General features: G+C 39.1%; 1 protein-coding gene and 1 long non-coding RNA gene across 4 annotated transcripts in view; one reads left to right on the top strand and one right to left on the bottom strand.

Annotated features, from left to right (window-relative positions):
- LOC124722982 (dehydrogenase/reductase SDR family member 7) overlaps nt 1-14,401 on the bottom strand; it is a 182,154-nt gene extending 167,753 nt beyond the window's left edge. The window contains exon 1 of one of the 2 annotated variants that reach the window (XM_047248151.1): nt 14,101-14,401. The gene's annotated coding sequence lies outside the window, so the exon portion shown is untranslated. Of the gene's footprint in view, nt 1-13,827; nt 13,846-14,100 lie in introns of those variants that run through there. The other variant, XM_047248152.1, reaches the window with a different exon arrangement.
- The window catches only part of LOC124722983, a 145,141-nt gene continuing 141,073 nt past the window's right edge, over nt 13,880-17,947 (top strand). The window contains exon 1 of one of the 2 annotated variants that reach the window (XR_007006472.1): nt 13,880-13,970. This is a non-coding gene — a long non-coding RNA (uncharacterized LOC124722983). Of the gene's footprint in view, nt 13,971-14,274; nt 14,400-17,947 lie in introns of those variants that run through there. The other variant, XR_007006474.1, reaches the window with a different exon arrangement.

The following is a 17,947-nucleotide window of genomic DNA, read 5'->3' as shown; positions in this document are numbered from 1 at the left end:
AGCTGTTGATAATTTTGCGTGATTGACTATCACCGGCTGTTTAAATTTAGAAAATTTTGGTTACCATTTCCTTATGAATTGTCACTAACAACATACATAAAATTACCACTTCCTAAGCAAGTATACTGTTAAATTCTTAAGTTCAGCAAAAAAAAAAAAAAAAGTCATGCTTTCCACTTATTTCTGGTAGCATGTTTCATAGGGAAACAAAAAAACATACAAGAAAGAAAGAACCAGCATAATTATACACCAAAATGCTGTCACTTTCTGGCATCTGGCATAAAGTGACCAATTTTTCATTAATGGTGTTGATAATTTGTGGTAGTGCCATCTGACAGAGGTAACATCTATCAATATCATCATAACTGAGGGGAATTTTTAAATACCCATGAGAAACCCAGAAAGTTCTAACAGTAATTACTTGACAAATAAAACGAGGCTACTGTAAAAACAGACGGGCAACCCAGCACTTCAGGAAAGCATTTCTCTCTATTTAAAGGGCTCACAGACTGTCTTTGCATATCATTCAATATGGCATTCCATATAGTTACTGCCCATCTGAACCATTGAACATCTACAGGATCATACAGCTATCCTTATACAATATGTTCAGCAGTTCAGATGGGGCAGTAATTATAGGATTAGCATATTGATGTATGACATGACATTTGAATATTATTTCATTTTTTGCAAGTATTAATACACACCACCTTCGTACAACTGATTGGGCTTTATGCACTTCTAAGTGTTTCATGCTTTGCTTTAATATACACAGATACCAAGAGGATGGTTCAAAAATCAAAATTGTAGTAACAAAGAGAAAGAATTTTTTTTTTAAATTAAATGGTAGTTAATAATACTGTTCTTAACTCCTGAAGGTGGTTATTCATATTTTGTATGTAAATCTAACCACAATGCACAATGCTTTTGGTTGCACTCCTCTGCTGATTCTGTGTGATAAAATATTTCAGACATTGAGTCAAAAGAGAGTTCCATAGGTGAACAATTTCATAGATGTATTATACCCCCAAATTCGAGCTCTTAGTCTGAAACTTAAGTTATGTAGACATCCACTTATAAGTTTCTCTGTGTGTGGTAGTCCCTAAATATTTGTACAGTTCTTACTGACTATGATGACTTATTGCCAATAACAATGAGAATCCAACAAGAGATGAATAGTCTGGTTATGCACTACCAGTTTCCAGTTTACACCTATTTTCTTGAGGGTATCGTTCTTGCATAACAATTGCACATACTGAAATTCGTGTTCGAGTCAGTCAGTAACGATCTCGTTTCAAACCAGAAACAAGATACAGCTGGAATTGAAAGTACTACCTGAAATGTACAAAAGGAATTTCTGCTGTAGTACTGCACATATTAGTAGTGGCAAAGTCAGAGCTTACATCAAAACAAATGATATATGGTGCTCTGTAATTGGAAAAGAAGGGGGCAGGGGGGTCACATTGAGTATGTTGTACCTAGGTTGTGATTATATACCTGTTGTCTACAATGTGAACAGTACCGTTTTACCATCAGTAAGATACTCCAATTTTTTAGTACAATTTCTTTGTGAATGTAATAATACATGAATTATTGTTCTAAATTATGTACAGAGTTGACCACCTGCTCATTTTCAATCTAATTTTATCCAATGTACAAATTATAACACTATAAACATCACCACCACCACCCCCCCGGGCCTCAAAGATCAATGTTATACAATCTGATAAGGGTGTTTACACAACAGCGGGTTGTTGTTGTTGTTGTGGTCTTCAGTCCTGAGACTGGTTTGATGCAGCTCTCCATGCTACTCTATCCTGTGCAAGCTTCTTCATCTCCCATTAACTACTGCAGCCTACATTCTTCTGAATCTGCTTAGTGTATTCATCTCTTGGTCTCCCTCTACGATTTTTACTTTCCATGCTGCCCTCCAATACTAAATTGGTGATCCCTCGATGCCTCAGAACATTGTCCTACCACCCGATCCCTTCTTCTAGTCAAGTTGTGCCACAAGCTCCTCTTCTCCCCAATTCTATTCAATACCTCCTCATTAGTTATGTGATCTACCCATCTAATCTTCAGCATTCTTCTGTAGCACCACATTTCAAAAGCTTCTATTCTCTTCTTGTCCAAACTAGTTATCGTCCATGTTTCACTTCCATACATGGCTACACTCCATACAAATACTTTCAAAAACGACTTCCTGACACTTAACTCTACACTCGATGTTAACAAATTTTTCTTCTTCAGAAACGCTTTCCTTGCCATTGCCAGTCTACATTTTATATCCTCTCTACTTCGACCATCATCAGTTATTTTGCTCCCCAAATAGCAAAACTCCTTTACTACTTTAAGTGTCTCATTTCCTAATCTAATTCCCTCAGCATCACCCAACTTACTTAGACTACATTCCATTATTCTAGTTTTGCTTTTGTTGATGTTCATCTTATACCCTCCTTTCAAGACACTGTCCATTTCATTCAACTGCTCTTCCAAGTCCTTTGCTGTCTCTGACAGAATTACAATGTCATCGGCGAACCTCAAAGTTTTTATTTCTTCTCCATGGATTTTAATTCCTGCTCCATACTTTTCTTTTGTTTCCTTTATTGCTTGCTCAATATACAGATTGAATAACATCGGGGATAGGCTACAACCCTGTCTCACTCCCTTCCCAACCACTGCTTCCCTTTCATACCCCTCGACTCTTATAAATGCCATCTGCTTTCTGTACAAATTGTAAATAGCCTTTTGCTCCCTGTATTTTACCCCTGCCACCTTCAGAATTTGAAAGAGAGTATGCCAATCAACATTGTCAAAAGTTTTCTCTAAGACTACAAATGCTAGAAATGTAGGTTTGCCTTTCCTTAATCTTTCTTCTAAGATAAGTCGTAGGCTCAGTATTGCCTCACGTGTTCCAACATTTCTACAGAATCCAAACTGATCTTCCCCGAGGTCGGCTTCTATCAGTTTTTCCATTCGTCTATAAAGAATTCGCATTAGTATTTTGCAGCTGTAACTTATTAAACTGATAGTTCGGTAATTTTCACATCTGTCAACACCTGCTTTCTTTGGGATTGGAATTTTTATATTCTTCTTGAAGTCTGAGGGTATTTCGCCTGTCTCATACATCTTGCTCACCAGATGGTAGAGTTTTGTCAGGACTGGCTCTCCCAAGGCTGTCAGTAGTTGTAATGGAATGTTGTCTACTCCCGGGGCCTTGTTTCGACTCAGGTCTCTCAGAGCTCTGTCAAACTCTTCACGCAGTATCGTATCTCCCATTCCATCTTCATCTACATCCTCTTCCATTTCCATAATATTGTCCTCAAGTACCTCGCCCTTGTATAGACCCTCTATATACTCCTTCCACCTTTCTGTTTTCCCTTCTTTGCTTAGAACTGGGTTTCCATCTGAGCTCTTGATATTCATACAAGTCGTTCTCTTTTCTCCAAAGGTCTCTTTAATTTTCCTATACGCAGTATCTATCTTACCCCTAGCGAGATAAGCCTCTACATCCTTATATTTGTCCTCTAGCCATCCCTGCTTAGCCATTTTGCACTTCCTGTCAATCTCATTTTTGAGATGTTTGTATTCCTTTTTGCCTGCTTCATTTACTGCATTTTTATATTTTCTCCTTTCATCAATTAAATTCAATATATCTTCTGTTACCCAGGGATTTCTACTAGCCCTCGTCTTTTTACCTACTTGATCCTCTGCTGCCTTCACTACTTCATCCCTCAAAGCTACCCATTCTTCTTCTACTGTATTTCTTTCCCCCATTCCTGGCAACTGTTCCCTTATGCTGTCCCTGAAACTCTGTACAACCTCTGGTTTAGTCAGTTTATCCAGGTCTCATCTCCTTAAATTCCCACCTTTTTGCAGTTTCTTCAGTTTCAATCTGCAGTTCATAACCAATTGATTGTGGTCAGAATCCACATCTGCCCCTGGAAATGTCTTACAATTTAAAACCTGGTTCCTAAATCTCTGTCTTACCATTATATAATCTATCTGATACCTTTTATTATCTCCAGGATTCTTCCAGGTATACAACCTTCTTTTATGATTCTTGAACCAGGTGTTAGCTATGATTAAGTTATGCTCTGTGCAAAATTCTACAATGAGTCTTCCTCTTTCATTTCTTCCCCCCAATCCATATTCACCTACTATGTTTCCTTCTCTCCCTTTTCCTACTGACGAATTCCAGTCACCCATGACTATTAAATTTTCGTCTCCCTTCACTACCTGAATAATTTCTTTTATCTCGTCATACATTTCATCTATTTCTTCATCATCTGCAGGGCTAGTTGGCATATAAACTTGTACTACTGTAGTAGGCATGGGCTTTGTGTCTATCTTGGCCACAATAATGCGTTCACTATGCTGTTTGTAGTAGCTTACCCGTACTCCTATCTTTTTATTCATTATTAAACCTACTCCTGCATTACCCCTATTTGATTTTGTATTTATAACCCTGTATTCACCTGACCAAAAGTCTTGTTCCTCCTGCCACCGAACTTCACTAATTCCCACTATATCTAACTTTAACCTATCCATTTCACTTTTTAAATTTTCTAGCCTACCTGCCCGATTAAGGGATCTGACATTCCACGCTCCAATCCGTAGAACACCAGTTTTCTTTCTCCTGATAACAACGTCCTCCTGAGTAGTCCCCGCCCGGAGATCCGAATGGGGGACTATTTTACCTCCGGAATATTTTACTCAAGAGGATGCCATCATCGTTTATTCATAGAGTAAAGCTGCATGTCCTCAGGAAAAATTACGGCTGTAGTTTCCCCTTGCCTTCAGCCGTTCGCAGTACCAGAACAGCAAGGCTATTTTGGTTAGTGTTACAAGGCCAGATCAGTCAATCATCCAGACTGTTGCCCCTGCAACTACTGAAAAGGCTGCTGCTCCTCTTCAGGAACCACACGTTTGTCTGGCCTCTCAACAGATACCCCTCTGTTGTGGTTGCACCTACGGTACGGCCATCTGTATCGCTGAAGCACGCAACAGCGGGTAGTAAAAATTATTAGTACCAATATTTACTCAATATTTTAAACAGAACAAACATGTAAAACAAAAAACAAAAAAAGAGTGACACATACATCATAATTCGAACTGTCAACAAAGGCTACAAAATGGAACCATATCGCGGGATAGTTATTTTGTATCCAATCTTTGTAAAAGTTTGTTTGGCATGAGTATGTTTGAATTTTTTTGTGACTTTTTTTTAGTAGCATGTTTATCACTTATGATCACATTATTTTCTTTATTCAGATGAGCCTGCTGTTGCAACATATACAGGGTGTAATCTATTACCACTGACAACATAGTAAAGATGAAGACAAGAGCAACAATTTCTCAAAAATTCTAGAAAAACTCTTCTATGACAGTCTTTTAACTTTCACAAATAAATATGCACCTCTTGCAGTACAACAACATGGTTTTAGAAAGTCTAAATCTACACAGACAGCAATTTTCGAATTCTTAGACTGCATTTTAAAATCCCTTGATCAACATAGATTAGCTGCAGGTATTTTTCTAGATCTATCAAAAGCCTTCGACGTCCTGGACCATAACATTCTGCTCGAAAAATTAGAAAGACGAGGAGTAAGAGGTGTACCACATAGCTGGTTGTGTTCATACCTAAAAAACTGCAGGCAGAAAGTATCACTTCAGTATGAATTCAACAAAATAAATAAAACAAGAAACAACTCCTTTCTTTCTAGGGAATTACCAATAAAATATGGTACCAAAGGGCTCAATCTTAGGTCCACTACTCTTCTTGATTTCTGTGGACGACTTAGTTGAATATATGAGTCCCAAAAAAACTATCCTGTTTGCTGATGACACCAGCATATTGCTCACTGGATCCAGTCCAGGAACTTTGCAGTCCACAGCAGAAAGTTCTATGAAAAGACTTTCTGAGTGGTTCGCAAAAAACAAACTCATTATAAATACTGAAAAAAACTGTGTGTGTCAATTTTCATTTAATTCCTCCAACTAATCAAATGTCTATTCAAGCCCAATTAAAAAATGATCCCCTAGAAAATGTAAGTGTCACAAAATTCTTGGGTCTTTGGGCTCAGCAAGACAAAGTGGGACACACATATAAATAACTTGTGTAGAAAACTATCACCTGTGTGCTATGGCCTAAGAATTTTAAAGGCTACAACAAGCAAAACAACAGTACTGCAGGCATACTATGCACAGTTCCACTCACTAATCCGATATGGGATCTTTTCTGGGGATACTCAACTCAGAGTGTAAAGGTTTTTAGAATGCAAAAAAGAGCTTTATGAATAATTTGTGGCCTTAAAAAGATGGAGTCCTGTAAATCCCATTTTCTGGGCTTGGTGTTCTAAATGTTCCAAGTTTATTCATTTATGAAACTATCATGTTCACTAGGGACTACCTCCTGAAAATTGGCAAACTGATACAGAAAAAAAATGTACACAACTTAGTACCAGAAGGGAATCAAATATACATCAAAAATATCACAGAACAACCACCTATCAGAGGAGCATAATTAACATTGGTGTAATACCGCACAATAAGATACCAGAGGAAATAAAAAATACTACTCATCCAATATTTAAAGCTAAACTAAAGGCATTTCTTATTCTGTCAGAGAATTTCTGAATAAGTAACAAAATTAATTGTAATAGGTACTTAATTTTAATTTGCATACTATTTTGCTAATACTATGTATTATTGTAACTTATCTTTGACCTGTCCAGTATCAATTGTACAATTTGTGCTATATGATAAAACTGGACCAACAAACAATCAAATCAAATCAAAATAATCCTTGAATATTAAGAACCCCTTTTTCTTGCCCTTACAAAACGTAAAAATGTTTTGTGTAAATTTTACCTCAAATTTTCTGAATTTTAACAGTGTAAAAGTAACAAATAGTTTTGTTTGTCTAGCCTTCTCACTGCAAAGCTATTGTGCATGTAAAAATTAATATTCATGAAATATAAGACTACAATGGCGACAAGGGAGCATAAGGATATAGAAAATCTAGTGTGGTACACATGATCTGCACTTTAGGTGGCTCTTTTTTTGGCTAATTTGAGGTTGTTTACAGCTTGACACACTGTAAGGGTCCTAGATCAAATTTTTCGTCGTGACTACCCCTACACTACCTTGGCATGTTGTAAACAGTTATCGTTCACAAACTTTATTTCAATCATAATGGCAACTGTTAACAGTAGTCTGTATGGATGTCCAATTTTAAACTAATATTGACAACAATGAGTATTTTATGCTGGTTATTCATTAGTAGTGGTATGTGAGTAGTAAGTAGGGGTGGCAGCAGGGAGGGAGGGAGTTTTCATTCATAGGTTTCAAAAACATAAGAAAATAGTTGTGTTTATGTTGAAATTTCTACCATTTAACAAACTAGCAAAACATTTTCACTTTAGCTGCCACATTTAAATTGTGTAATTTGAAATGTTACTGAGACATGAGCACATTGGTCAAATTATCACAAACAAACCTCAAAACTTTTTTATACAGAAAATAATTAATTGTTAAACATGAAGAAAGGGAAAAATTATGTGGGAAATACAGATTTCAGTAACTACACTCCTGGAAATGGAAAAAAGAACACACAGACACCGGTGTGTCAGACCCACCATACTTGCTCCGGACACTGCGAGAGGGCTGTACAAGCAATGATCACACGCACGGCACAGCGGACACACCAGGAACCGCGGTGTTGGCCGTCGAATGGCGCTAGCTGCGCAGCATTTGTGCACCGCCGCCGTCAGTGTCAGCCAGTTTGCCGTGGCATACGGAGCTCCATCGCAGTCTTTAACACTGGTAGCATGACGCGACAGCGTGGACGTGAACCGTATGTGCAGTTGACGGACTTTGAGCGAGGGCGTATAGTGGGCATGCGGGAGGCCGGGTGGACGTACCGCCGAATTGCTCAACACGTGGGGCGTGAGGTCTCCACAGTACATCGATGTTGTCGCCAGTGGTCGGCGGAAGGTGCACGTGCCCGTCGACCTGGGACCGGACCGCAGCGACGCACGGATGCACGCCAAGACCGTAGGATCCTACGCAGTGCCGTAGGGGACCGCACCGCCACTTCCCAGCAAATTAGGGACACTGTTGCTCCTGGGGTATCGGCGAGGACCATTCGCAGCCGTCTCCATGAAGCTGGGCTACGGTCCCGCACACCGTTAGGCCGTCTTCCGCTCACGCCCCAACATCGTGCAGCCCGCCTCCAGTGGTGTCGCGACAGGCGTGAATGGAGGGACGAATGGAGACGTGTCGTCTTCAGCAATGAGAGTCGCTTCTGCCTTGGTGCCAATGATGGTCGTATGCGTGTTTGGCGGGGTGCAGGTGAGCGCCACAATCAGGACTGCATACGACCGAGGCACACAGGACCAACACCCGGCATCATGGTGTGGAGAGCGATCTCCTACACTGGCCGTACACCACTGGTGATCGTCGAGGGGACACTGAATAGTGCACGGTACATCCAAACCGTCATCGAACCCATCGTTCTACCATTCCTAGACCGGCAAGGGAACTTGCTGTTCCAACAGGACAATGCACGTCCGCATGTATCCCGTGCCACCCAACGTACTCTAGAAGGTGTAAGTCAACTACCCTGGCCAGCAAGATCTCCGGATCTGTCCCCCATTGAGCATGTTTGGGACTGGATGAAGCGTCGTCTCACGCGGTCTGCACGTCCAACACGAACGCTGGTCCAACTGAGGCGCCAGGTGGAAATTGCATGGCAAGCCGTTCCACAGGACTACATCCAGCATCTATACGATCGTCTCCATGGGAGAATAGCAGCCTGCATTGCTGCGAAAGGTGGATATACACTTGTCTAGTACCGACATTGTGCATGCTCTGTTGCCTGTGTCTATGTGCCTGTGGTTCTGTCGGTGTGATCATGTGATGTATCTGACCCCAGGAATGTGTCAATAAAGTTTCCCCTTCCTGGGACAATGAATTCACGGTGTTCTTATTTCAATTTCCAGGAGTGTATATCCGGCATTCTACCCTTCTTTTGTTCTGACATTTAGGTTACTTGTGTTGTTATAGCTGACGAGAGCAACAACATTGCAATGAAAAAACTAGAGGTAAAAGTAATTTTGAACAACAAACTTCTTAGTTACTACACAGAAAACCGGGAACATTACAGTAATGAATCGCACACTGAGTTGCCCTCGGATGGTGCTACACCTCTCTCATTTGGCACTAAAAACCTATCATTTGGCATTAAAACCCAATTTTTCAGAGCCAATGGAAAAATGTCGAATTACGTAGCATAAAAATATCCTATCAATATGACTTACAGAATCACGGCGCTAGTGGAATCTACATTCTCATAGACTTGCTTCAATTGAAAGCAAAATTTTATGAAGAGAGAGCCTAACACAGAGGTCCAATCCCAACATACCTTGCTAGATGAAATATTTATTAGGAATCTAGAATATGTGCTCCCAAGTTCAAACATCCAAACTTAAAAGAAATTCTTTATAACCACAGGTACACGGAGGATACCATATATATTATCACTAACACAAGATGACAATAAACTGAATTATTTATTCATCAGTGTTCCAGAATTAATATAAAATTCACAGTATAACACAAAATGTCTTAGAAGTGAACATCCATATAATACACGAGGGATGCCCAGAAAGTAATGCAGCCCATATTTTTCTCAGCCAAAAACAATGCTTCAAATGCGAAACATTACGTGTGTATTATTTGAAGTCTCGTGAGTCAATGCACCAAATTTCTGTCACTTCCGACAGCGTAGTTGCAGGACAGTTTCAAAGTGGCATCTGTAGGTGATCTACGTTACAAGCACCGTGCCGTCATTGAATGTCTCACTACAGAGAAAGAAATTGTGGGGAATATTCACAAACACATGCGCAAAGTCCATGGAGCATCTGCTGTTGACAGAAGTACAGTTAATTGCTAGGCAAGGAGGGTGAGGTCATCAGAAGGCGATTCGGTGGAGCTCCACGATTTGCAGTGGTCGGGGAGACCATCCACAGGTGTCGTACCTAATCTAGCTCCCTCAGACTTCCACTTGTTTCAGTCATTAAAGGATGCCATTCATGGAAGACAGTTTAAGGACGATGAGAAGGTGATTCACACAGTGTAATACTGGCTCTGCCACCAGTACAAGGTCTGGTACCGAAAGGGCATACCCTTGTTTCGTGCTGGAGGAAGGCCTTAGAACTGGATGGAGATTATGTGGGAAAACAGGATGTATGGATAGAACACCATTCTTTTGTGTGTGTAATTCTCATTATGTTCAGTAAAGAATTGTTAAACAAAAATGTGGTGCATTACTTTCTGGGCAACCCTTGTACATGACTAAAGTTTACTGGAAATCAGTCACAATTCACTTTTAATTTCGGTCATTGTTCATGTGTAACTTTTTTTGTTTTTACACACTATTTCAGCTTTTTTTCCACTTCTACATTTGGAGAAAGTCATAACACAAAGTGCTGTGATAAAACAAACCAGTTTCAATTCAAATGATCATAATCTGGCTACATAAAATCAGGCCTCCTGTGGCACCAATAATAAAAATAAGATTAATACAGAATCTGAATCAATGTGTGGCCGAAACTGGATGTGGTTGTTATCATATGATGTGATTGTGTCTAAAATAGAAAGAAGTGAGCATGCAATGTGAGCAAAATGCTGGTGCTTCAGGTATGTTCCATTACAATATGTCTATTTTCTTAGTTTATGGGTCTTGGAATTTCCTTTACAACAGCTAAGAACTGTTTTGATGATATGGTCTCTCCTCACCTGACTCCCATTTCAGTTAAAGATTTTTCACTATCTGGTGACATTTAGAAAGTTCTTGCAGTAAGGTGCCAATGTGGTGAGCATGTAACAAGGGTGGTTGTCACTGTACAGTAGCAAGAGGCAAGGTTCTGCATGATACATCTGCCACGAGCATCATTCTGCCATCACTGCCAGTAGCATGGACTTCAAGGTGTGCATACAACATTTTCCACGGGTTTTAAGTTACAGTTCATGTACTTGGTCGCTGTATCATTCATTATGGTAGCATAAAGCAAGCATGTCAAATATTATGTTTACATATGACAGTGCTAGTTCTTAGCAAATAAATTTTTCTAAGGAAGGTCAGAAACAGAAACAGTGGCTCAATGTGATGCTCCAGTGCAGTTACCAGGATAGGCAACAGCATGAACGTGTGGTGTGGGACAATTGGGCACACTGGTGCCGTTGTATACTCAGTCTCTCTCTGCACAGAAAGCATCCTACACCAACGTTATTACTTGTGTATAATAATACAGTAAAATCAATGTGTTATTTAACTGATTTTTATTGTTACCCATTTTGTCAAAATCAAGTCAAAAGCTACCTCAAAACCTTTGAATCCCAGGCAAAGTGGTGAGTCATACTCTAATTCATTCTATAATTTTGTTACCACTTTGCAAATGATCTATTGTACGACATCAAATTCCAACAAAACTTGTTCCTTTATTAGATTAAAATTAATTTTTTTCTGCATGTTATCGTAAATTATTTTGGTGATTATTATGTGAACTTGTAAAGTAGAACAACTGCACAATTGTTCCATTTTTGGGTATTTTTTTTTTTTTTAAGTTCTGCATCTGTTCTGTATATAATTTAGAAAGTTCATTTTGTATTAATGTTCCTACAGTTTGAATCATTTCAATAGAAACACTTATCTTCTGGCACCCCCTTTTTCATAACTTTAATAGCACAGAAAAAAGAAAATGTGCCAGAATATTTACATATACAATGATGAGCTAGAACATTATGATCACTGCCCACCACGAGGTTGAATGCTGCCCAGCAGTGTTGCAGGTACATGATGCTGTAAAAAAAAGTATATAAGAGGAGCTGAGACGAATGTGGAATCATTCTAGCGAAGAGGAAATATGCTGACATTATTGACTTTGACAAAGGGAGATTGTTATGGCCTGGAGCCTGTGAATGGCCTTTTCAAAAATGACAAGCTGGTTGATTGTTTTAGTGCTACTGTTGCAAACATCTATGGAAGGTGGTTGAAGGACAATGAAACCATGCGTAGGCAACAAGGTGTTGGAGGTTTATGCTCATCAAAGAACATGAAGGTCAGAGGCTTGCCAACTTTGTAAAGTAGTACATGTGATATGTGGTAGATCTGATGACAATACCATGGTGGTGCAGGCAAACTTGTTTTGGAGCACACCGTTCGGCACACACTGCTGCACATGGGACCTTACAGCAGACAATCCATGTGTGAGCCCATGTTGACACAAAATGGAAATGTGTTGCAAGGTCAGAACAATCCTATTTATTGTTATACTATGTCAATGATCAAGGTACCATAATAGCTATGGCCTATGAGAACATTATTGCCAGACACCTACACTTCTTCATGCTTGACATCTTCCCCAACGGCAGTGGCAACTTCCAGCAGGGTAACATGCACGTCACAAGGCCAGAATAATGCTACAATGGTTTAACTAACACGAAAGCGAACTCATGTTGACATGGCCATCACATTCATGCGATGTGAATCAACTGAATACATCTGGCACACACTTGGGCATCAGCTGCATGCCCACAGACCACCAGCCCTTAATTTACAGGAATTGTGTGGCTTGTGCAGACATCTGGTTCCACATACATCTAGTAACTTTGCAGGACAGTCAATACAGAGCCACAGGGGACCCACATCGGCAGTCTTTGCAACTGACAAAGTATTTGTCATGAAGGGAAACAATTCTCAACATACTGTAAGAATGTACGAGTGTGGTTCTATTCACAACACTATTTGAAATACTAACATCAATTTTTAGTATCATAGCAGAAACCAGGCATTCAGGCACTTTTCTCAAAGCAGTGAATATTAATACTTTAATGATGATTTTAGCTCAGAAACACTTCCTAATGTTCTGCAGAAGCATTGTAATTTAAGTTTCAATTCCTGAGGACAGTTACTTATTTTGGATTGCATAACATGGCTATGCTCATACTGAACTTTCTTTTTAGCAGATAAGTAATTATGCAGGGCTCAAAACTACACAACTAAATTTTGACACTAGATAGTGAACAATCTTACAAAGTATGATGTAATCAACCCAAAAGGGAACTGATGTCACATTTTGTTCAAGCAGAATAATTATACTTTACTGTCAGGAACACAGACCATACAAATACATATTTTCAGGTTGCAACACGGTTCAGATTCCACTTTGAACTACATGGTTTTCTGGAACTGGCTGGGTAAACTGATCAACAGAAGTAACATATAAACAAATCTATTTTGTATCATGCCTTTCACCACACTGTGAATGGTACAAAATTTAGGATCAACTACCACAGAACATACATTCCAAATGTAAAAACTGATGGGATCACATGTGTAACAACGGTCCAAAAAGCATGTCGAAAAACTAGGGAGCTCTACAATGACACACTGTACAAGTTATGAGATAAAATGAAATCCAATATATGGCAGCAGACCGTCAACTAAGCATTGTAGTACTTTAATTTCCAATACCGAGACGCCAAAAACTGAATGAAATTTTACGTAATACAACTTTTCTTTTTCCCTTGGATATAAGCGAGTATATATCATGGTGGGTTGTGCACAAATACACAGCTAAATAAGCAATTCATAACTGAATTGTAAAAATTACGATATGATAGGCAAAGGTCTAGAAGTCACTTGCTCGTCTAAAATGTCAGGGATATGTCATTGGTACAGGACACATATATTACACTACACTAAAACTACATGGCGTATGATCACAGACGAATAAAGTTTTTATGCACTGGGAATCTCACACTGATTAACTGTTACGTAGGCTACCTAATACTCTTCGACAAAAAGTTTTGGCGCCATCAAATCGTTAATGGTATTTATACAATGCTGTTGTCAACCATAGTAATCATCGGACCCAAGATATTTCCTCGACTACACTACTCAGGTATATTTTGTCTAACAACCTTCCGTACAATAACTTAAAAGTCTTGTAGAGAATGAGTGCAAATAGCAAATACGCGGCCAAATGTAACATTTTGTTAAGTGATTGGTATAAAATTGGTTGCGGTATATACCTTAACGTTTTCTTGGCAGATAATGTATAACCTTTTTGCACTTGTTTCTTACGTTAAAATAAGTTATTAATGACATTCCCTAAAATACGGGTTATATATTGAAAATATATTTTCTCAGAGAACACGTGATACGAGATTACAGTTTATCAGTTGAGGTTTGGATAGCCACTGTTTACACTACTGAGTGTTTACACTACAAGTTGCAACGACTGGTGAATTGACGACGACACTCCAACAAGCGCAACGCCGCATTCTTCCGTCACGTAGTGCGGTGGGTCCGCATTCCGCGCAGATCTCACGTATGTGGCCAAGACGTGGCAATCACTGGTTTTTCCACTAAAGCTGGTGGTTTTGAGGACCTGTTTGGTGTGAAAATTTTGCATCTAGTGGGTAGTGTGAATTATGGTGGATTTTAAAAATATTTGGGTAGCTTTAGAGTAAAATTATTTTTTAAAAACGCTTGATCCATGCACCTTACATCAGAATCAGAATTTTTATTATCCCATAACATTTTTTTTTTTTTTTTTTGGTCATCAGTCTACTAACTGGTTTGATGCGGCCCGCCACGAAATCCTTTTCTGTGCTAACCTCTTCATCTCAGAGTAGCACTTGCAACCTACGTCCTCAATTATTTGTGTGACATATTCCAGTCTCTATCTTCCTCTACAGTTTTTGCCCTCTACAGCTCCCTCTAGTACCATTGAAGTCATTCCCTCATGTCTTAGCAGATGTCCTATCATCCTGTCCCTTCTCAGGCCGGTATACACTATCAAATTTCTTTGTCCAATATCTTAACAGGAGTCTAAAGCTAGCGAAATGAGGGATGCTCAACTACCGGACCTACCGATAGATGGCTCTACCAGCTGATTACTATCGTCTGTATTGCCCGCCATATTTGAATTTGCCAAGAAGTTTTTCTCGGTCTGTACGGTGTATAAGGAATTAAGGATTATCGAAATGGTGATTTCTTGTTCCGCTTTCAATTGTGCGAAGCGATGGAGTAAGGAAAGTGACTTACCATTTCACAGGTGATAAGACTGCCGATACAATACGACAACAATACAGACTTAGTGCGTTTGCTAATTCGATGTTTTTGAACAGGTTTCCTCTAAAGCACCCAGAGCTGCTAAAGAAGTGGATTACTTCCGTGAAGCGGAAAGATTTTAAACCTACGTCTTGCAGTTTTCTTTGCGGAAACCTTTTCCCACAAGATGATTACGTAGTGAGCCCTGGAACGTGGAAGAAACGTCTCAGATCCGAAGCAGTGCCATCAATTTTTGACTTTCCGACACATTTGATGCCACCAAATAAGCAGCCACGACGACATTTTAGGATTTTGAGTGACAACGATGCTTCTCCATTTGAGGTAGCTAATTAATTTCCTTGCTATGTGTGTGGTTTTGACTTTTGTGAATTTATCTCGTACGGACACAAATGGGCTACATAGGTCTAAGCAATGTTGTAATACAGTTCCATATTTTTGTTTTTAGCGTTCTGTCCTGGAATCCGTGCTTGATTTGCCCTCTGCAGAAGCAACTGATTGCGTGGAGAATGTTGTCAATGAGAATTCTTCCGTGGAAAGCATGTCCCATTTATCCAATGCAGAAGCTACGAATTGTGTCGAAATCGTTAGTATAAGGATGTTTTCACACCCCCAAAGTTTTCTTATAATATTTTTTCATCAAGCCTTGAGTTATTTCAATCATATAAAACGAAATTATTTCTTTATTTCAGAGTGCAGTTGGTTCTCAAGTAATTGATTGTGGTATACAGCCGAAAGTAGAAATGGAAGACAAGCGACCGAAACTTGCAATTTTTTCTCAGACATTGTGCACAAATTAAAACGTAAACTGAAGTGTGTCCGTGAAAAACTTCGAAGAAGAGAGAAGAAAGTGTTTTCCATGGATGACATCATAAGTTCATTGAAGGAGAAGGGGCATCTTCCTGAATAGTTACATAACTTCCTCAATCATCAGAAAGGAACACAAGTGGAATTAGTGTGCAATTTAGTGGACAACTCTCTCTCGTCAAAGGGTAATAGATACACAACAAATGTGAAAATGTTTGCGATGACTGTGTACTTTTATTCACCAGCAGCATATGAATACCTGCAAAAATTAATGCCTCTGACCCATAAATCATTGATTCCCAAAAGGGGGGCAAGTGTCGACTGTGAAACTGGCTTCTTATAAGATGTTTTTAAGTACATTGATTCGAACCCAATTGTAAGGGACCAGTTCAGCGATTCATGTCTAATTGTAGACAGTGTGGCACTCAGGAAGCAAGTAGTTTGAGACCAAGGAACTAAGCAATACACAGGTTTTTTTGAGTTTGGTGGGGAAGTGCCTCAGTCAAAAGAAGTAATAGAGGCATCTGAGGCTCTGGTTTTCATGCTTGTCTCTATTAAAGGCAAATTTATATGCCCGATTGCATATTTCTTTATCAACGGTGTACAGGTAAATAATCAGGCCACACTGATAAAATCCGCTTTAGAGAGGCTGCATAGTTCTGGCATTAGGGTTTGGTGTGTTACATGTGATGGCTGCAAGGTAAATATAAGCACTTTACGTACACTTGGCTGTACTTTACATTTTTCCAAGGGTGATTTTAAGAGCTACAATGTTTATTGTATCTTGGGCATGTCATATGATTAAGTTTGCCAGAAATGCTCTAGCAGAAGTATATGCTATTGAGTCTCCAACTGGCATTATTAGATGGCATTTCGTTGAGCAATTGAACAGGGTACATCATCTGCAACCAGCGCTATTAGATGGCATTTCGTTGAGCAATTGAACAAGGTGCAACAAGAAGAAGGTATGACATTTGCCAACAAACTATCAGGACAACATATAAGTTACGTAAATAGAAAAATGAATGTTTCATTAGCTCCACAGACTTTCTAGTGTGGCAGATAGTATAGTGTGTTTGTGGAGGGTTGGTGATCCAAATATTAAAGGAAGTGAAGCAACAGTAGAATTTTTGTATAATATTGATAGGATTATTGATATTCTGAACTCCAGAAATCCATTAGGTAAAGGGTATAAGAGCCCCCTGAGACTTGAAAACAAATCTTATTGGCTTGGCATTAAAAAAAAAAATTAAATTAAAAAAAATGGTTCAAATGGCTCTGAGCACTATGGAACTTAACAATTATGGTCATCAGTCCCCTAGAACTTAGAACTACTTAAACTTAACTAACCTAAGGACATCACACAACACCCAGTCAACACGTTGGTATTTTCAGACACACTGAAAATTATATCAAAAGCTTAAAAATCATTGGTGTTCCATTGCTGCTCCATGCAAGAAATATTTTTGCTTTTGGGATAATTTTCAATGTGCAATCAGTAAGGCACATAGCTCTGACAAGTATGCTTCGTGTTGAATCTCCTTTGAAGTATTTGCTAACATATAAACTGTCACAAGACCACATAGAGCTTTTTTTCCCCTGCATTCGGTCCAGATGTGGTTGGAACAACAATCCAAATGCAAACCAGCTCAAATGTGCCATGAGAAAGTTGCTCTTGGGTAACAATGTCACTGTAATGAATGGGAATTGCTCAAATTTTAATGTGTGTTGTTTGCCACCTGTTTATGATTTTCATGCAAGAAAGCATGTAGTAGAAAGTGATGAAAGTGCTGCAGAAAATGAAGTAGAGGAGTGGTGTGCACTTCTTGATGATAAGATTAAGTTCTCATTTCACAAGTAAAACGTACTCAATTATATTGCAGGGTATGTGTCATTGCGCCTTTCAAGGCAGATCACATGCAAAGACTGTCTTCACATACTGAAGCCACCAGTAGTTAAATCTGCATTAGAATGTGATTCTCTCTATGCTTTTCCCAA

The sequence above is a fragment of the Schistocerca piceifrons genome, chromosome X, assembly GCF_021461385.2.
Source record: "Schistocerca piceifrons isolate TAMUIC-IGC-003096 chromosome X, iqSchPice1.1, whole genome shotgun sequence".
NCBI lineage: Eukaryota > Metazoa > Arthropoda > Insecta > Orthoptera > Acrididae > Schistocerca > Schistocerca piceifrons.
Note: the sequence above shows the minus strand (reverse complement) of the source record. Positions and strands in the feature narration are given on the sequence as shown.